Raw genomic sequence first — 17,436 nt, forward strand, 5'->3', positions numbered from 1 at the left:
GATTCAGAGTTCCAAGAGAAAATTAATAACGAAAACCACACAATCATTGATATCTCAAACCGTTTCAGTTTGTTAATGTAAAACTAAAAGTTATAAATTATTATGTTTTTTATTAACCAGCTGAAATCTTGTGTCAGAGCATAACGGACTGTCTGTGTGATAGCTCCCAAATAGCCTCAGCTGATGTTATGAATGAATGGAAAAACTGTAGTACCTAATTGCAAGCAACGAATACTCCAGCTTGAATGAAAAAGACTAAGAAATTGTCAAAAACCACAGATTTATTGATACTAAGAAAGACCGGTTTCGGTTATTACACCATTGTCAATATCTGATAAACAATGTTTATCAGAGTTTATCAGAGATTGACAGTGGTGTAATAACCGAAACCGGTCTTTCTTAGTATCAATAAATCTGTGGCTTTTGACAATTTCTTAGTCTTTTTCATCCAATATGAATAATTACCACAATATCAACTTCTCAACTACACAAAAAATACTCCAGCTGACTAAATGATAAATCACAACAAAATGTTTTCTTATGCACTTTCAATGTTATTTTTTGGTATATCCTGAAAAAGGACGAAGGAGTCTGTATATTTTGTTGTCCAACAAACTTGATCTGTAAAAATTGTCCCAGTGTTGTATTTAGGTTTTTCATTGTTCTTCGATCCAAGATTGTTTCATTGGTCAAAATCTTCCCTTATATGAATTAAGAAAACGTCTACAGAAGTAATAGGTATCCTACCAACATAATATAATATATATGCTCTTCTTCTTCTTCAATGTAAGCTACTGACTATTAGGTCGGCTCGAATGGGATTTTTCAGTGATTAATGTTCAATGTTGATGTGCAAAGAAGAAGTGAAGAAATTAGGTACCTACTATGACTATAACAGACAACAACCTGGTAAATAATGAATAAATGCATGAAAAACTCCATTCCCATTGATGCACCGATGCAACAAGTACATAGATTTGATAATACGTAACAATGATGCAATGATTTAGAATAAGAATGCATTGAAGGGGAATCTTGAGTGTTTGTAATATGAAATATCCTATTGGCCTCCTCAATGATTTCCAATAGATTTTGATCAACCAGAAAAAAAACAATTTTCAACCTTAATCAGAACACAGGATTTCAAATCTGCCTATTCAAACTTCATATACAAAATGAGAAATCCATTTAATTACTGGATGAGATTAAGTACCATTCATCAAAATCATCAGTTAAGCTTGCCAAATAATGAGAGTTTCCACACTTTACACAAATAAAGACGAGAGAAGATCAAATATTGAAAATTAACGGCGGATACATTGTTTTTGTGTATGTTTCTTACTCAACATTAACTTTAATTGCTTTTTTGTTCATATTTTTCTCCGACACGACACGGCAGGAAGCTGGACAGAAAGCTCTGCCATTGGGTTGGCGCATAGACAATCAGCCAATGAGAGAGCTTTCTGTCCTGTCGGTTGATTGATTGGTTGAAATCTCACCTCGATTGATCTTATATATAATATGAGACTATGCAAATATTTGTAGAATAAATTTTTTTTTTGGTACGGTAGGCTACTCATTTTTTCATAAATTTTAAATTTCACTTCCAATTAAATATTGTTATTCATGATTATATATTCTCAGTAAAATTGCAGTGTTTAGTCAAAGCATCTTTGCTAATTTTTGAATAAAAATATTCAGAATAAATAACATTCCATTCATAAGAGTAAGTCATAAGATGACTTGAAGTATTGTAAGTGTATTGTAAATGCGTATTGTTATTAGAGTATTGTAAGTGATGTGGTATTTATCCAACATGAATAAAACTAAGTAAATGATGTTCACCGCCATTCGATTACTATATTACATCCCCCTCATTCCAGTTATTAGACACAGAAAAGACTGTATTATTTATTAAAACAACAAGAAATTGTTACGAACCATTTGATTCACATCCACATTTTGAAGTCAGAGAAAAATACTGATTTGAAATAGACAAGCGGTTGTTATTGTTTAGAGAATGGAGAGTAGCTACATAGCTGAATTACCGGGGTTCGGAAGAAGACGGCTATTTTGTTGGACGGTGGCTGTGCTGGCGATTCATTGTGCTTTCATTCAGTATACAAAACCTGTTTAATCGCTACTCATTTTTCAGGCCATCAGAAACCTCAGAACAGTTTGCTACAAGTTTGAAGATTAATTAGGTCAAAACTTGTCCCTGATTTCAGCAAGTTGAATTGACCGCTTCCATCCACACTACCCACGCCTGAAATTAATTCTAAGAAGGTGTGTAGGTAGCATTAATTATTAATTTACCGCTCAAATGGATGATTAGTGGTTGTAGCCAAACAAACTTGTTCGGGCTGAGGATTGGTGAGCGCATGTACAATCTTCAGAATAATATTGAAAATTAAAAGTGGATCAACTATGAAGATTGAAGAGATTTGGACGGTTGTTCTAAGATGATTCATTCAAAGTTGAGGTTTAGCCATGATCTTGAATATTCGAGATGTCCTGTCCATGATAACCCGTGATTATATAATTAGAAATTTGAATATTGGTGAAATAAATATCACCTACCGGTAAATAATTGTACCGGTGGATTCAATTGCATTTTAATAAGTAAGGATCTTTCCAAGATAAACTTATTGTAGACTCCATGCAACAAGTACAATAATGGACTGTACCTATTCAAATTGGGAGAAACTTATGCTATGGCTAAATTGTTATTCTTAAAATTGAATTTGGTTTCTACCATATTTACTTACTTTATTCATCTAGCATGTTTATAGCAGGTTATCTGAAGATTGATGGGCACTTCTATGTCGAGAAGTAACTTCTCACCAAGAAATATATTTTTCAGAAGTCTAACACTATCAAATATATAAACACAATAAAAATTATCAAGTTGGAATGCTGCATTTTCAAACTGGATGAAAAATGTCATTACATTTGAAAACTGAGTGATGGCTTGAATCTTTGTGATATCAAACCCATTGATCCAACCAACAGGTGTCCTATTCATCTCAGCTAAATGATGGTTCACATTTCATAATTTTCAAACTGGATGAAAAAATGTCATTACATTTGAAAACTCAATCATGACTTGCATCTTTAGGATATGAGACCCATTGATCCAACAGGCTAACAGGTGCCCTATTCATCTCAGGTGAATGATGAATCACATATTTCAGTGATGTTTATTCTGTGGAATGTGTGATTGTCAGCAGCCGTGACCTGTGACCAATTCTTATTATTGCCTGCTAACTGTCAGCCACCCAATTGTGCTCACATAATAAAGATGCCATTTCTGAGCATTGGATTGGAATGGACTGAGTTCATTGCTTTTGATTGCTTTCCGTCTTTTATTGTGAATGGCTTTCTCTGGAGAATTCTACCACTCTTTTCGAGATCCTTGAACGGGATTAGAAATGGTCTGCGAAGGCTATTGTCCCCACATCTTCTTTAGATCAGAAAAATATTTTTAAAACGCTTGTCAAAAAAAAGAGATTTGTTAAGAGAGTAAATTGACAAAAGGGTGTACTTTTAAAAAATATTTATAGTTTGCGCATCACTAGAATATCCCTGGCCGAGAAGTGACTGAGTAACTGTTGGAAGCAATAATAATGCAAGAAATATTAGCCTAAACACATTCCGAAAAGCCGTTTGCAAAATTGTATAAAGTGTAACAAACTAACGAATCACTATTAAATTAATATTCTCTGAGTAATAATAGTATTCATATTTTAATTTTAAATGAATTGAAAATAATATTAATTTAAATTTTAAATATTAGTAAACTTCAATATTTAATAATATTAATATTCTTACTAACGATTTTCCTACCCTAGATAGAATTTATTATGAATCTACTCTTCAATTTATGATGAACTCTTAATAATGACTTTATTATTATGCATATATTATGATTTCCTACTCTTTAATTAGTAGCATGTTGAAGCATTACTGGACTTTACTTTTTGCTTGAAAATTCTTACTATTAAGATACATGATTTCCATAAAAGCCCATAATAAAATAATATACTTTTCTTACACCACGCTTGAAGAATCATGCGATAAAGCAATACTTTTATGATGATAGAAGCTTGCATTATGTGAATAATATAATTAGAAGAACAAAGTATTATTCAGGTATAAATAGTATCATAGTGAACATGAAAATTGTCAGTCATTGAAAATGTTTGATGGGTTTGGAAAAATTAGAGGGAATTTCGAAAAATTCATGAAATCAATATGAACGACCAAAAGAAGTAGACCAATAGTATAAAATGTACAATAAATTCAATTCTTCTGTATATAGGATATCAAGACTGTAGAGAAGAAGAAGCGAGAGACTGAATAAGAAATGAAAACCTTGAAATCTTATGAATGATTGTGTACTCGGGAGCATGTTGAATTTTTGGTTGGGTAGAGCAGCAGTGGTTAGAGCTAGTAGTCAGTGACCGTTACGTTTTACGTTTGTGTTGTAAAACGGAAAAGGAAACAGCAGATTCGCGCCTACAACCGGAAAACGACCAATTGCCGCCGCTAAACTAATCTCCAAACTGTAATTATGTAACTTGAATTGCAAATTCTGTTAGCTGAGCTAATGCCGAGTCCAGTTTAATGGTGTTTGTTTGAAGAAAGATTAGGATTAAAAACTAGAAGAGCAAGGAATCTAGAATATGTAGTCTATATTATTGAATCATGTATACTATCGAAATATGTATTTTAGATTCTTCGTTTGATGACATATTAGTTTAGATTCTCGTTAAATGAATATAAAAGAAGGCTTGTTATCAAAACAGAAGTTATTCTACATTTGAAAAGATTATTCAGTCGAATTTGTTGGAAAGTGAGTTACTAAAACTAGGTATGATGTTTTCTTTTTTTGAGTGGAGGTGAGATAGAATAGAATAGAATATAAATGGGGTGGATACGAATCACTCTCCTTGGATGCCTTTCAATATCTTGGCCAGCTTACTAATGTGTTTAGCAGTGATAAAATTACTGCGAAATAAACCAAGAATGAAGTAAATACCAAAAATGAGTGTAGGGTCAAAACATACATACCTTATAAATCTTTCAAAAAATGTATCATCACTACCAGTACAGAAATTGATACACTGAAGCCTTGTTTTGAAAACGGAAGTTAGGCTTCATTTGAAAAGATTTTTCTAACGAATTTGTTGGAAACTGAGTTTTTTTACAAAAACTAGGTAGGCCTATGATATTTCGTTTTTAATGGGTGGACGTAAGATAGAATATAATCGAATACAATGAACTCGTAGGTAGATAAGAATCACTCTCTTCGGATGCCTATCAATGTATTGGTCAGCACCTCCACTTATAGCTTACTAATGTGTTTCTCAGTAGTACAATACCAAGAATGAGTATAGAATCAAAACGTACTGTACAAATCTTCCAAATGTATCATCACTACCAGTACAGAAATTGAAACACTGAAGTCCTTGTTTGCCGTACTGGGACTGTTGAAAGGAATCAAAGAAGGCCTACTCTCTGCACACTGAACTGGAGGTGAAACCCAGTGACTTGTAACGCACCCGGAATTTACAAAGCAGATACGTAGGCCTACTGATGTGAATTTGATGATTTTGATCCGATTCTACTTTAGCTGATTTGAACTTGTTACCAGAACAGAGGTTTTAATATGTGAGTTTAAACATGCTTTCTTATCTGCTTGAAGCTTGAGTTTTTCTTCAGAGTGAAACATTTCCAAACTTCTCTCGTCCTCTTCACACAACATCAATGAACACAGCCGAGAATTAAGAATGGCTCCATCAAACAATCAACTCTGTTCTAAAGCAATGCAATGCAACCACAGGTGCGACCTGCTTTTGTCATTCATTGTCTGCTTTGCGCACACATTAGTATGCCGCAGTTGAGGCGCATTATTTCAACAGAATAGCTGTTGGGAAACATGTTCGTCTCAGATTTCGTGCTCTGACAGCACTGAGGTGCCAAGCGGTGCGCTCAATCACTGTGAATTAAAAATTAATCCCAACCGTCACGGCGCATTATCAACGCGTTTCTTATCAGATCAATGTGGCATATAAAGTACATAAATCGTCTCGTAACACTCTTCAATAGATCAGAGAATAATAATAGGTACTGCAGAAGTACGAGACAGTGTAGCACTAGGTCGGAAAATGATAATAGAAGTCTAGGCTATAGTACAGCATCACCAATTGAATAGAATGTCCCTGAATTATCCTTGGAAGAATCATAATAACCTGCACTCCATAGATTACTGGTTCTGATGATTTGAAGTTAGATAAGTATGAAATTGACGGTTGTTGAAGTATAACGCGTAGATGGTAGATAGATACAAATTGGGTACAGTAGACACTTTCGTAAAAAATCGCATCTTCAAATCTGTCTCTCACAATGTGAGTTGTCAAATGTACAGCATATTCCGTTACAAAAATGTCAAAGTTTATGAAATTCGCTTGAGTATATTTTTCTATTATAGTGTACTCTATTTTCTAATTTAAGTTAGTCATTATGTCTCTCAGTGGTAGACTATATATTTATTATCTTGCCTATTAAGACATTCGAAAACAACTTGATGTATCTTCAAGTTCAATTGCAACAACAAGTTCAACCGCTTGTGGTTATCTAAAACTGGATGACTGCAAGTGATAATGAAGAGAAGAACTAATGAGAGAGCATGAGATGGAGAGAGTGAGAGACGAAATGAGAGAGTCAACCTTTCTAATGGAAGTTGGCATTCCGACAGAGCAAGCATACCAGGTTAATAAACGGATCACAAGTAAAGGTAAAATAAGCATAAATATGCTAATATGGCCTTGGCCTTGCTTTGGCCGCTGCTCCGATCTCTTCCATGATAAATCCTCCTCATTGGCCTTCAATAGCGGTCAACTATAAATTGTTTGCTTCATGTCTTGTGGATGCGCTCAGCTACATTCGTCCTGCATTTATATTGACCGGATTAAATTAGTTGTCAAGTGAAGCTGGATGTATGAACATTATGTATTAGCTGGATGTAGAGAAAAGTATGTTTGAGAGCTTGTATGACGTGTGTAATGTTATTTGGTTACTTGTTATTCGAGGTAGTCTACAGTGCTGAATCTCACCCTTGACTTTTATGATTTGATTTTTGATTCATGAATTCCAATTATTTATTTCTTAGTGTCATTTCTCAAAATCAGAGAGCGCAAGTTTGCATTACTGATGTCATTCATTCATTACTTAGTTTTGGTTTAAAACTAGAAGAGTAATGTAATATTAAGTGACAAGTGATGTAAAAATCGAAACCAATGTCACACATGCTGGTGAATTTCTTATAAAATCTTATTCTATATATTCTTATTCTATATATACTTGGTGCCTATCTATGACACTTTGCAACAACATTGGTTGACGGAGCGCTTATTAAAATACATTTTTTATTCATATAATTTTATTAGTGAATGTATTTTATTATACCTTACTCTAGTAGTACACACAGACGTTGAGTTGTAGTCAATGATCTCAGCTGCTTTGGGCTGTAGAAAATGTAGAATTTGGTACAAATCCTCTAGGATCCTTAATACCAACCCTGGAGTATATTGGATTATTATTTGTGCTGCAGTGATTGAGTTTCACTGATCAGTGATTGAATATTCAGTTCACCATTTTCGCGTTCAAAACGCTTTCACTATTTTGAATCAATATTCATCTCCCCTGATGAAGATAAAATGTCGCCCAAAATCTATGAATAAATTTGCAATAAACTATCAACAAAAAAAAACAAGTTTACCCAATTTGGCAGTTTCTCCAAATACAGCAAGTTGATTCTTATTGATGAATGGAACATAATATATCTAATTTGAGAAACGAGTGGTATATTTATATTCTTCACTATTGATCATCGAAATTCCTCCTATAACGCTTTCAATACGGCCAATTGAGGATATAGTTTAATTATTGTTGGTCAATAATAATAGTTCATTCAATAATGAACATGCAATACTGAATGAGGATAAAGGTCGATCAGAGACTCTTTCTCGAGACATACACCTTTCAAAGTTGAGAGCTATTCAAAGTTTGAGACATTCAACTAGGAAAGTTAACTCTGGATGTAACTCTTGTCCTACCAATTGCTGTACAGTATCTCGAGATTTGAAACTGTATTAGCAGCCGTTAGAGCGTAGCGTCGCCCTTGTGAAAGGAAGTCGGTCAGTTGCCTCGTAAAAGTTCTGTTCGGTTGGAAAACAGTCTGAAAGTGGTGGACGGTAGGCGATATTTATTGCCTGAAACTCACCTTCTGACTCCACTCATGTCCGCGGCGAGGAGCAAGTCCGTTTGGGGCGGAGTCACAATCTTTGACAAGGGTCGACTGTGATTTACAAAAATGCATTTTCAATTTTTTTTTGGAACTCTGGCTGAAGTGCAGGCAATAAACTGCAACTGACCGATGGTCTGGAAATCCCCTCAAGGTTAATCCTGTTTCTCTGTTGAGAGTTTTTTCTCCAATTGTAACTTGTAACACAATGAACCAGGAGCTCCCTTCATGCTGGTTGTACTGTATTTTGGATGATTCTTTTGACCGATCCACAGATTTAAAATATTCAGGATTAAGAATGTGTTGAAAAAAATGTATTCTCAGTACAAAGTCTAAAATTCTTACCTCTGGCTCAGATGCTCTTGATTGGCTGAGGTTATATCAATTGGAAAATTAACTTCATAAGAGTGTTTTTATGTATACAGTAATTTCATCTTTTGACAGAACTATTTGACTAGTAGTCAAGTAGAACATTTCAATATCTTAATATCTTGATGATTTATTACTTATTGACGCTCTCTGTTGTAGAGAAAACGATATTTCCCTTTTTCAAGTACATATTTTAGTAACTCAGGTAGAACGTGCGCCTCGGTATTTGAATATCATTGACTCGTACATTAGACCTAAATCAAAGTAAATACATACAAAATACTCCATAACAACAAAATTTCTTCTTAATACATCAATTGAACCATTCATACCTTGAAATTCTTTGACACATTTCACTGAGTATCAGTAGCAGTGTCCTTGAAGTACAATTAGTTCAAATATTGAACAGGAAAATAATATATTTAAATATATGACTTTGACTTTGAATAGAATGGGAAAATTATGACTGTCTGAATCAAGAACATTTGTAAAGTACAGTATTACCTCTTATAGAAATATTCATCATTGTAATATTTTATGAACATTGTAGAATATACTTCAGTCTATTTCATTGTAATTTCTACTTAGTAACGGATAGTTGATTACAACTATCATGAGCCATTCCCATTTTTATATCTTGAGCAAATGAACTAGGCAAAGCAACTAGAAAAGAAAACATTGTTAACCAGCTGAATAGAACTTTTTACATCTTCCGCATCGCTCTATATCGGGGGCACTGGAAGATATTAAATTGTCCTAGCATTTATAAGTGAAATCCTTCTCATGTTCTGCATTAACGACTCTAAGAAATAATAAAAGCTACATACCTCTTTCGGACTTGAGGTTTGTAGTAGTCCATAACAACGGCAATAAACTGTAACGGTGAAACAAGTTGAGGATTAACCAACTGTAGAGAGTAGAAGAGTGTTTTCTCATGGTGAATTAGCTATAATTCGATTGCTATGAGGATCGAACCATAGTCATCTTCAATCCGCATATTATAAAGCTTTCAATACTCATCGCGGTATGATTCTTTGTTTGTGATCTACGGAGCAACGTTAGCTTCACAAACCACAGACAAAATCAACCGTAATGTTTCCTAGTCATTTGTAATCTTCCGTTAACAGAATAAGATGTAACATATTGTGTGTGAAAATAATCTGCGGCTACCTTGTGTATTGTGTTGTTAAGTTAGTAACTCTTGGTGTATATTGTTTGTTTATGATTAGAGCTTCAGTTTGTTTCCTGCTTGCTCCTCTGGTGGTTAGTACTGTAACTGATTTTCAAGTTCTGGTCTTTTGACTTAGCAGTAAGAGCTACATCCTATTTCCATTGTACACATAATATAATTATCAGATTGGCTATCATTTGAACATGCATATCTACATCTACATTGCTGACATATTGAATAAAAGTAGTTTATAGGCCTACTGTAGATAAAATATAACTAATTCTCTTAAATCACGTATCTTCCTGTAAATTCTCGATTTTAATCTCAAAATTCAATGCTTCAACCTTCAACAACTAGCCGTTTCATCACAATGCATATTATATCTATTGAATGACGATGAGTTAATGAATATATGATTCATAGCAATGTCAGTGGCCCTGGAATCGATCATCAGGATTATGTGAATTCGTGAATCACGACAATCTAGAAGTTGAAGCAGTCCAGTAGTTCTACTCCTGAGATTCAAGTATTCTATACTGAATATATTCTATAAAAGGTTCAAATTTGTATATAGTAACTTATAAAAGCTTTCCCTGTAGTTCAAATCGCTCTTCCATCACCGTATCGTATCATTGATTATCATGATCAAGTCATTATCGTTATGGTCTATTCTCTTATGGGGATAGTGGCTGTACTTTTGTTTCAAAAAACTCAACTATCAAAAACTTTTGGAATGATACCAACCAATAATTTCTAACTCAACTTATCCGCCTTTTTGATAGTCCTTTTTTATACCATAAGCTAGTTTGACTAAATTCATGATTTTTTTTTAAATTTCAACCACTGACTTGAATGGATCTCAAAGATCAAAGAAAATTGTTTATGAACAGTAAACAATTGTTATAAATCAAAGAATTTTTCATAATTTGGCAGCTTTTGTTCTTATCAACTCTGTAGCTATCAGTTGATAGAGTTATAATGATATAAATGCTATATAGATAGTAGATCTAATTCAGAACGATGCTCTGGAATGTCGTAGTGTAGTACAATATTTTGGCCCGATTTCGTGATTAATGTCGATCATTCATCATATGTGAAAGGTAGTGTCGGTGTTCAGACTAGGTATCATACAAAATAACGGATGTGGCCGTCTGCTTCTTTCGGCAGATTCTCCTTTCTTCAACCAGCATATGCAGGAAGAAGGAAGGCCGGCCAACACTCGTATCATAGTAAAGTATAAGGAAAATAGCGAATAGAGAGAAGCAAGTGGGGAATGGCAATGAACGGGTGTGAGGAGGAGGCAATTTAGGAGAGCAATTACGAGAAGGAATAGATCGGCGAAAGGTGAATGGAGAAGGAGGTGAATTTGATGGTGGGAAGAAGATAGGCTGTTAAATAATCAGAGGAGACAAACGTAACGATGATGTTAGCGGATGGAAACATGTAGGATAAGAAGGAATAGAATAATATGAAGAAGAAGGTGGAGAAGAAGAATAAGATGAAGAAAAAAAGAAGAGGAAGAGGGAAGAGGAATCAGTATATGTAAAGGAACGAGTGGGGAAATAAACGAAGAATTTAAACAACAGTAAAACATAGAAGAAGAGAAGTACTGTAGTTAATTGAGAAGTAGTGGTCGGTTATTAGAATAGATATAGGATAGGATAGCACATTAGGATAGAATAGTTCCCACAAACGTCCGTTTGATAGCGTGGAAGCTACAGTACATGTTGCAGATTGGATAAAAAACATTATTATTTTATTGGAATCTCGATTGTGAAGGAAGCTGAAATGCATTGAGAACTATCTGTTACCTGTGATGAGTCAATCTTCATGAATAGCTGCAATACGCTGTTGGCTAGTTGAAAATCCAATCCGATGTACGATCGAATGAACATGATGAGTTGAGACTGTTTGGAATTGATGAAAGCAATGGTAAACCACAACTCATGAAATCGAAGAGATAATGCAGAAGTTTGCATACATTATTCTATATACATTCATTGTTTTTATCTTGTTATTTTTCTGAAAAAATGTGTAAAATATCTAAGAATCACGCATGAGAAATGGTAGTGATAATTAAGGTTGTACGATGTGACGATTAAGGTTGTTCAGATCGTAGATTGTAGGTGAAGTATTGTAGAAGTAGGTATAAGTGATGAGTATGTTAACTAATTTTTATCAACTAATTTACAACAGGTTTCTGAAGATATAAAATATCAATTCATAGGTTATTTAGCTATATAACTTCTATTTCTTTAGCTATACAACTTGAATTCACATTAATGCTCTGGAATGCTGTAGCCTGTAGCTCCATATTTTTGCCCGATTTGGAGATAAGCAGTAAAAATCTGGTGTGGCGCACTCACACAACTTTCCTTGCCGATATGAAAATTGATCACATGACGCTAGTGTTCTCGCGCATCTCAAGTCTACTATTCAAAGATATGAGAGAGCTGGTAATAAAACAATAACGCTGGAGATACACGAGGTCTGCTATCTCTTCGTAGTGAATGATTTAATAGAACCAACACTTGCCAACAGTTTGCAATTTAATAATCACATTTTCTCGAATTTCAAGCTTATTTTCAATTTTAGGTAAAAATGTTACTGAACATTAATTGCAGAGATTTTCATGCTCTATCTTTTCAACTTGAAATTTGTTGTTTAAATTGTATATGAAGGCTGATAATTGAGAATCTAAAATCAAACTTTGCATAGATGGGGCGGAGCTCCTGAAATTTTTACAGATATAGTACTTGTTGCAGTTGATAGAGCTTATCGATGACCATTTCAGGTATAACTTTAATCAAAATCGTTGCAGCCGTTTTCGAGAAAATCGCTAATTTCCCTTACAGCTTACCATTTCTTTAAAATATATTCTACAGCTCGCAAGTATCTCCTCATCTAAAACCCTTCTCACTCTCCACGCTTTATCCTCTTCTTTTCTATTGACTACTATAAGTAGTGCTCTTCAGCAGAGTTTAGATGACGACATCGGAACAATGGAAAGCATTCTTTGCAGTCCTGGTAATGTATATATGTTGTCCCCAAGAGTGCTGTGCTATGCGTATTGTTCCTCGACCCTATAAAGTTACTTCGCGGCTGAGATTTAGTGAGATTCACTCTGAACCGTCAGCATTCCTTATGAATACCATCCACGCTTTCAATTGAAACAATGCTGACAGTTTGAATTGAATGTCACTATAAAGATTCACTTTACACATTGGCAGCATTTCTGATGAATAACATCAATAACATCCCATTCGAACAATGGTGACAGATCTAAGTGAATTTTCAAAAGGTTCGATTCTCTAGAATGCAGCAGTGGCAGTAGACAACTCTTCCGTTTCCTGACCCCTCCTTATTTGGTCGGTCATCCTTAGCCAAGCGAAGACGCACTCTGTATTGCCGCTGGACTGGTTGTCAACGCAGGATGCAGGATCAAGGACCTGAAAGAGGGAATCTAGCATCTGTTGTTATTGAACGATCCTGAGGACAACTGTTGATTTCAACTCGCACTAACTGCGAGTTACGGTTTGAAATACTCTTGTTGCGGCTATTTAACTTAATTTACAAAAAAGGATTAGTTTGATTGAGTATGTAAGGGTAAGAACAGAACGCTCAGGTCGATTCCAGAGTAAGTCGCGATTGCAATCTGCAATTTATTAATCTCCATGTATCAACACAACACATTGTAAAGCATGCTTATGAATATTCTCGATAGTAAAGTCTGGACGAAATGTCATCTGTCCACCAGAATGACATTCGAATGTTTCTATCATTAACAGCTGATTAGTGATATCGATCGTAACAGAAATCTTCAGATCTCCGATTGGCTTACTATCAGCTGATTGGGTTGACGTTGGGAATCAGCTGATTATCAGCCAATCGGAGATCTTCCTGCCTGTCGACTCTAAAGATGCCGTTTGAAAAAGCCTGAAAAAACGCTTTGTAAGTCTTGGCCCTAAGAGAGATACCATTGAGTAAAATAGTACAAGAAGAAGAAGATGAAGGAAAAGAAGAAGAGAAGAAGAACAGATAAAAAAGGAGTAGAAGAGCAGAATCAAAAGGAGAAGAACTAGTGAAAATAAAGAAGGCAACCATCAACATTGGCTTTCCAGCTTTGAGTTACGCTTGCTGCTCATGACTCACTCAGATCAGTCAGTCAGCATCATAAGCATCAGCATTCAGCAGTGGTGTGAATTTGCAACAGCAATTAGTGAGGGTCCGCTACAGTTCATTTGGTCTGCGGCCGAGTGATTTCTATTGCCGCTCTTTCTGTTGCTTGACTTCACCCACTCATACAGGAGGAGACCGCCAAAACTGAAACAATAACATCTACTTGACTACTTGCAACAATAAAGTTCAAAGTAGCTACAGTGTCTGTGCAGTTACTAGAATCTAGGGACGATAATTATGATCAAGAAGGTGACGGAGTAAAGGAAGGAAGAATTAAAAAAGGGATGGAAAAAGTTGATTAAGGAGAAAGAAGTAATGTAAAAGTAGAATTTAAAGGAGAGGAGTGGGATGACGCAAAAGAATGTGCGGGAAGAGTGGATGGAAAGGAAGGAAGAAGGAAAAGGAGCATATTATATCTACATGAAAAAGAAATCAAGAAGTACAAGAATAAACATAAGATGGATGGCTAAAGAAGGAATATAGAAGGGAAAATATGAGAAGAGATATCAATATCAGGACAAAGCAAAAGAAGCAGAATAAAATGTGTGAGTGGAAGGAGAGACGAAGATGATTTCATGATGATAATGATGATGATGATGATGATGATGACTGTGTCAGTTGAACGATGAAAAGTGGAGCGAAATCGAATCGATTTTGGCGCGCTTTATTTTGGCGCGAAACGAACTGGCGCCATCGCAATCATCGTATTTTCTTCTGCAATTGTATGCAGTAAAAAACAATTATTTTCCAACTACAACTCTGCTGGCAAGATTCTTTCAAGCTTATAGTAATGTGGAACCACCATTGCAACACGTTTCCTCACTGCTGGAAGAAGTTCAACGTGAATAGTTTTAGCCTCACTCAAAATGTGATAATGAGTAAAATCTATGAGTATTATTGGGGGGACTTCGAAGTTAATCCCTACACATCTCTAAGGTTGATTCGAATAAGAATTTAATCTTTAGATTTTTAAGAAACATGATGATACGATAGTTTGTGCGTTTATTTGTTCATATTGCATATAAATTCAAACATTTAATGTTGACCTTTAAAAGGAATTAATAATACTCATATACTGCTTAGAATGTTGAACTCCGTTGTGAACTGTTGATGAGATGGTGACGGAATGAATTACCGGTTGTGAACGGTTCTGAACCACCCTATTCGACGAGTAGTTTAAATAAGACTAGAATAATCATAACTAATGAATTATTTGAATGAACTAATGAAACATAATTTTAATATGCGAGTCTTCCGCTGATTAATGTTTCAAATGACTATTGCTGTGAGATTCAAGTTGACACTTGACATTCAAGTCTCCAATACTTTCATGTAACCTCGAAATCAAGCTAAGAACAGCCTAATATTATATCTAAAACACTAATTTAATAAATCTATTATTGAACAAAAAGCTCTATCAATCTTTTTTCTTCACTGCGATTCTATCATTCTCTACACCGCTAATTGGAAATTAAACCTGTTCAGCTGCATTTTTATATCCTACTTATCCTCCTTTCCTGCGAATTATATTCAAATATAATTTCACTCTCACTCCATGAATCTGTCTCATTCGGAACTCTCTATCTCCAATGTGTACTGAGTTATGATTTTTTAAAAATGAGTGAAATATGAAGAAAAAATCAATTTTGATGAATTTTAGTTTTTGATCAACAATATCTTCCGATAACTCAGTACACATTGGAGATAGAGAGTTCCGAATGATATCATTTTATTCAGAATTTCATAATCTAGAAAAAAGGCGAGAGCAAATTTTTCTGTCCGATTACGATATTTGGCAGAAATAGCTGAAAACTGGAAAATGAGCCGAAAATACAAGGTTTTTGGGCCATCCTGTATCTAGCACAAGGAAATTTTGCATGAAGAAATTGGTACTGGACTTCTCTCATTTACCCAAATAATATATAAAAAAATCAGAACCATAATATAAATTGCAAGCACACCCCCTTTTTTATGTCTATATTGACTGGACTACCTTTTTGATTGAGCTGGAGTTGTGAAAACTTGTTGATTGTGATTGAGTCAAATCAATTTGAATATTTGAATTTTCATCTTTCTTGTATTATCGTTTGTTGTCATGACCATAAAATTGCTTTTCTCTTATTGGCTAAGTTGAGATTAGTTGAATTTACCTCTTAATAACCTCGTATCTATTATAATTACAACAAAATCGCTACTCTCTTATTGATTGGTTGAATTCTCCATTTGTTCATTCTCTATGTTTGATTTTTGACCTGTTGTCAGAACAACTGAATTGCTGCTGTCATATTGGCTAGTTTATAATTGTCTAAAATCCATCTTGAATCACTTTTCCCTATCATAGTACAGCCAAAACCGTTAATATAATAAAAATATCTACAATTTCCGGATTTTTTTCTACAATCAAATCTCACTCTACGAAAATATTTTTCCATGAATAGTTTACAGCAAATTAAAGAGGAAATTATATTGTACATTTCAAGATCAAGTAGTGATTTTTATAATAGGGGATTACCGAGATACATAGCTTTGAATATAGAAATTGGCCATTTTTTGTGTATTGGAATATGGGCTTAAGTACACTTAACAATAAATTTTCCACTTTTCGACCGAATTTGACTAATGATGCATGATTTTGGACCGCCTTGACGAGCCGAGAAGAGTGAAGTGTAGTGCGATGAAATCTGAGCATTGTGTCAGAAGTTATAAGTGTTTGAAACTATGATCCTTGAGGTGTCCTTAAGCGCGCCTCTTCACTAGGAAATACTGAAATGAAGTGCATTTAACGGGTGATTCTCATAGAACATAGTCTTATGAACTTATGTCATTGTGCAAAATATCAATGTGAAGACTATGTAGTTGGTGATGATGGTTGAAGCTGAAAATTAGGTGTTTTTCACAATACAAGGAGCATTGTTGTCAGGTGTACCTGAAAATCTATATGAAATAGAGCGCTCCACCTGATCTCAGATTGTAGAGCACAAGAATACGCCCAGAGGGATTTTGAATTTTACATCTAAATGGTAACAATCGGAAGATATTGTTGATCAAAAACTAAAATTCATCAAAATTGATTTTTTCTTCATATTTCACTCATTTTTAAAAAATCATAATTCAGTACACATTGGAGATAGAGAGTTCCGAATGATATCATTTTATTCAGAATTTCATAATCTAGAAAAAAGGCGAGAGCAAATTTTTCTGTCCGATTACGATATTTGGCAGAAATAGCTGAAAACTGGAAAATGAGCCGAAAATACGAGGTTTTTGGGCCATCCTGTATCTAGCACAAGGAAATTTTGCATGAAGAAATTGGTACTGGACTTCTCTCATTTACCCAAATAATATATTAAAAATCAGAACCACAATATAAATTGCAAGCACACCCCCTTTTTTATGTCTTTATTGACTG

At 34.6% G+C, this 17,436-nt stretch overlaps 2 protein-coding genes across 2 annotated transcripts in view; one reads left to right on the forward strand and one right to left on the reverse strand.

The window, feature by feature from the left end:
* LOC111044870 (H(+)/Cl(-) exchange transporter 7) overlaps nt 1–17,436 on the reverse strand; it is a 68,653-nt gene that overhangs the window by 15,278 nt on the left and 35,939 nt on the right. The window contains exon 2 of the mRNA XM_039435098.1: nt 14,001–14,171. The gene's annotated coding sequence lies outside the window, so the exon portion shown is untranslated. The remainder of the gene's footprint in view (nt 1–14,000; nt 14,172–17,436) is intronic.
* Nucleotides 1–17,436, forward strand: part of LOC111044883 — a 130,523-nt gene that overhangs the window by 1,329 nt on the left and 111,758 nt on the right. The window lies entirely within an intron of this gene.

This window comes from Nilaparvata lugens, chromosome 8 (genome assembly GCF_014356525.2).
Source record: "Nilaparvata lugens isolate BPH chromosome 8, ASM1435652v1, whole genome shotgun sequence".
NCBI lineage: Eukaryota > Metazoa > Arthropoda > Insecta > Hemiptera > Delphacidae > Nilaparvata > Nilaparvata lugens.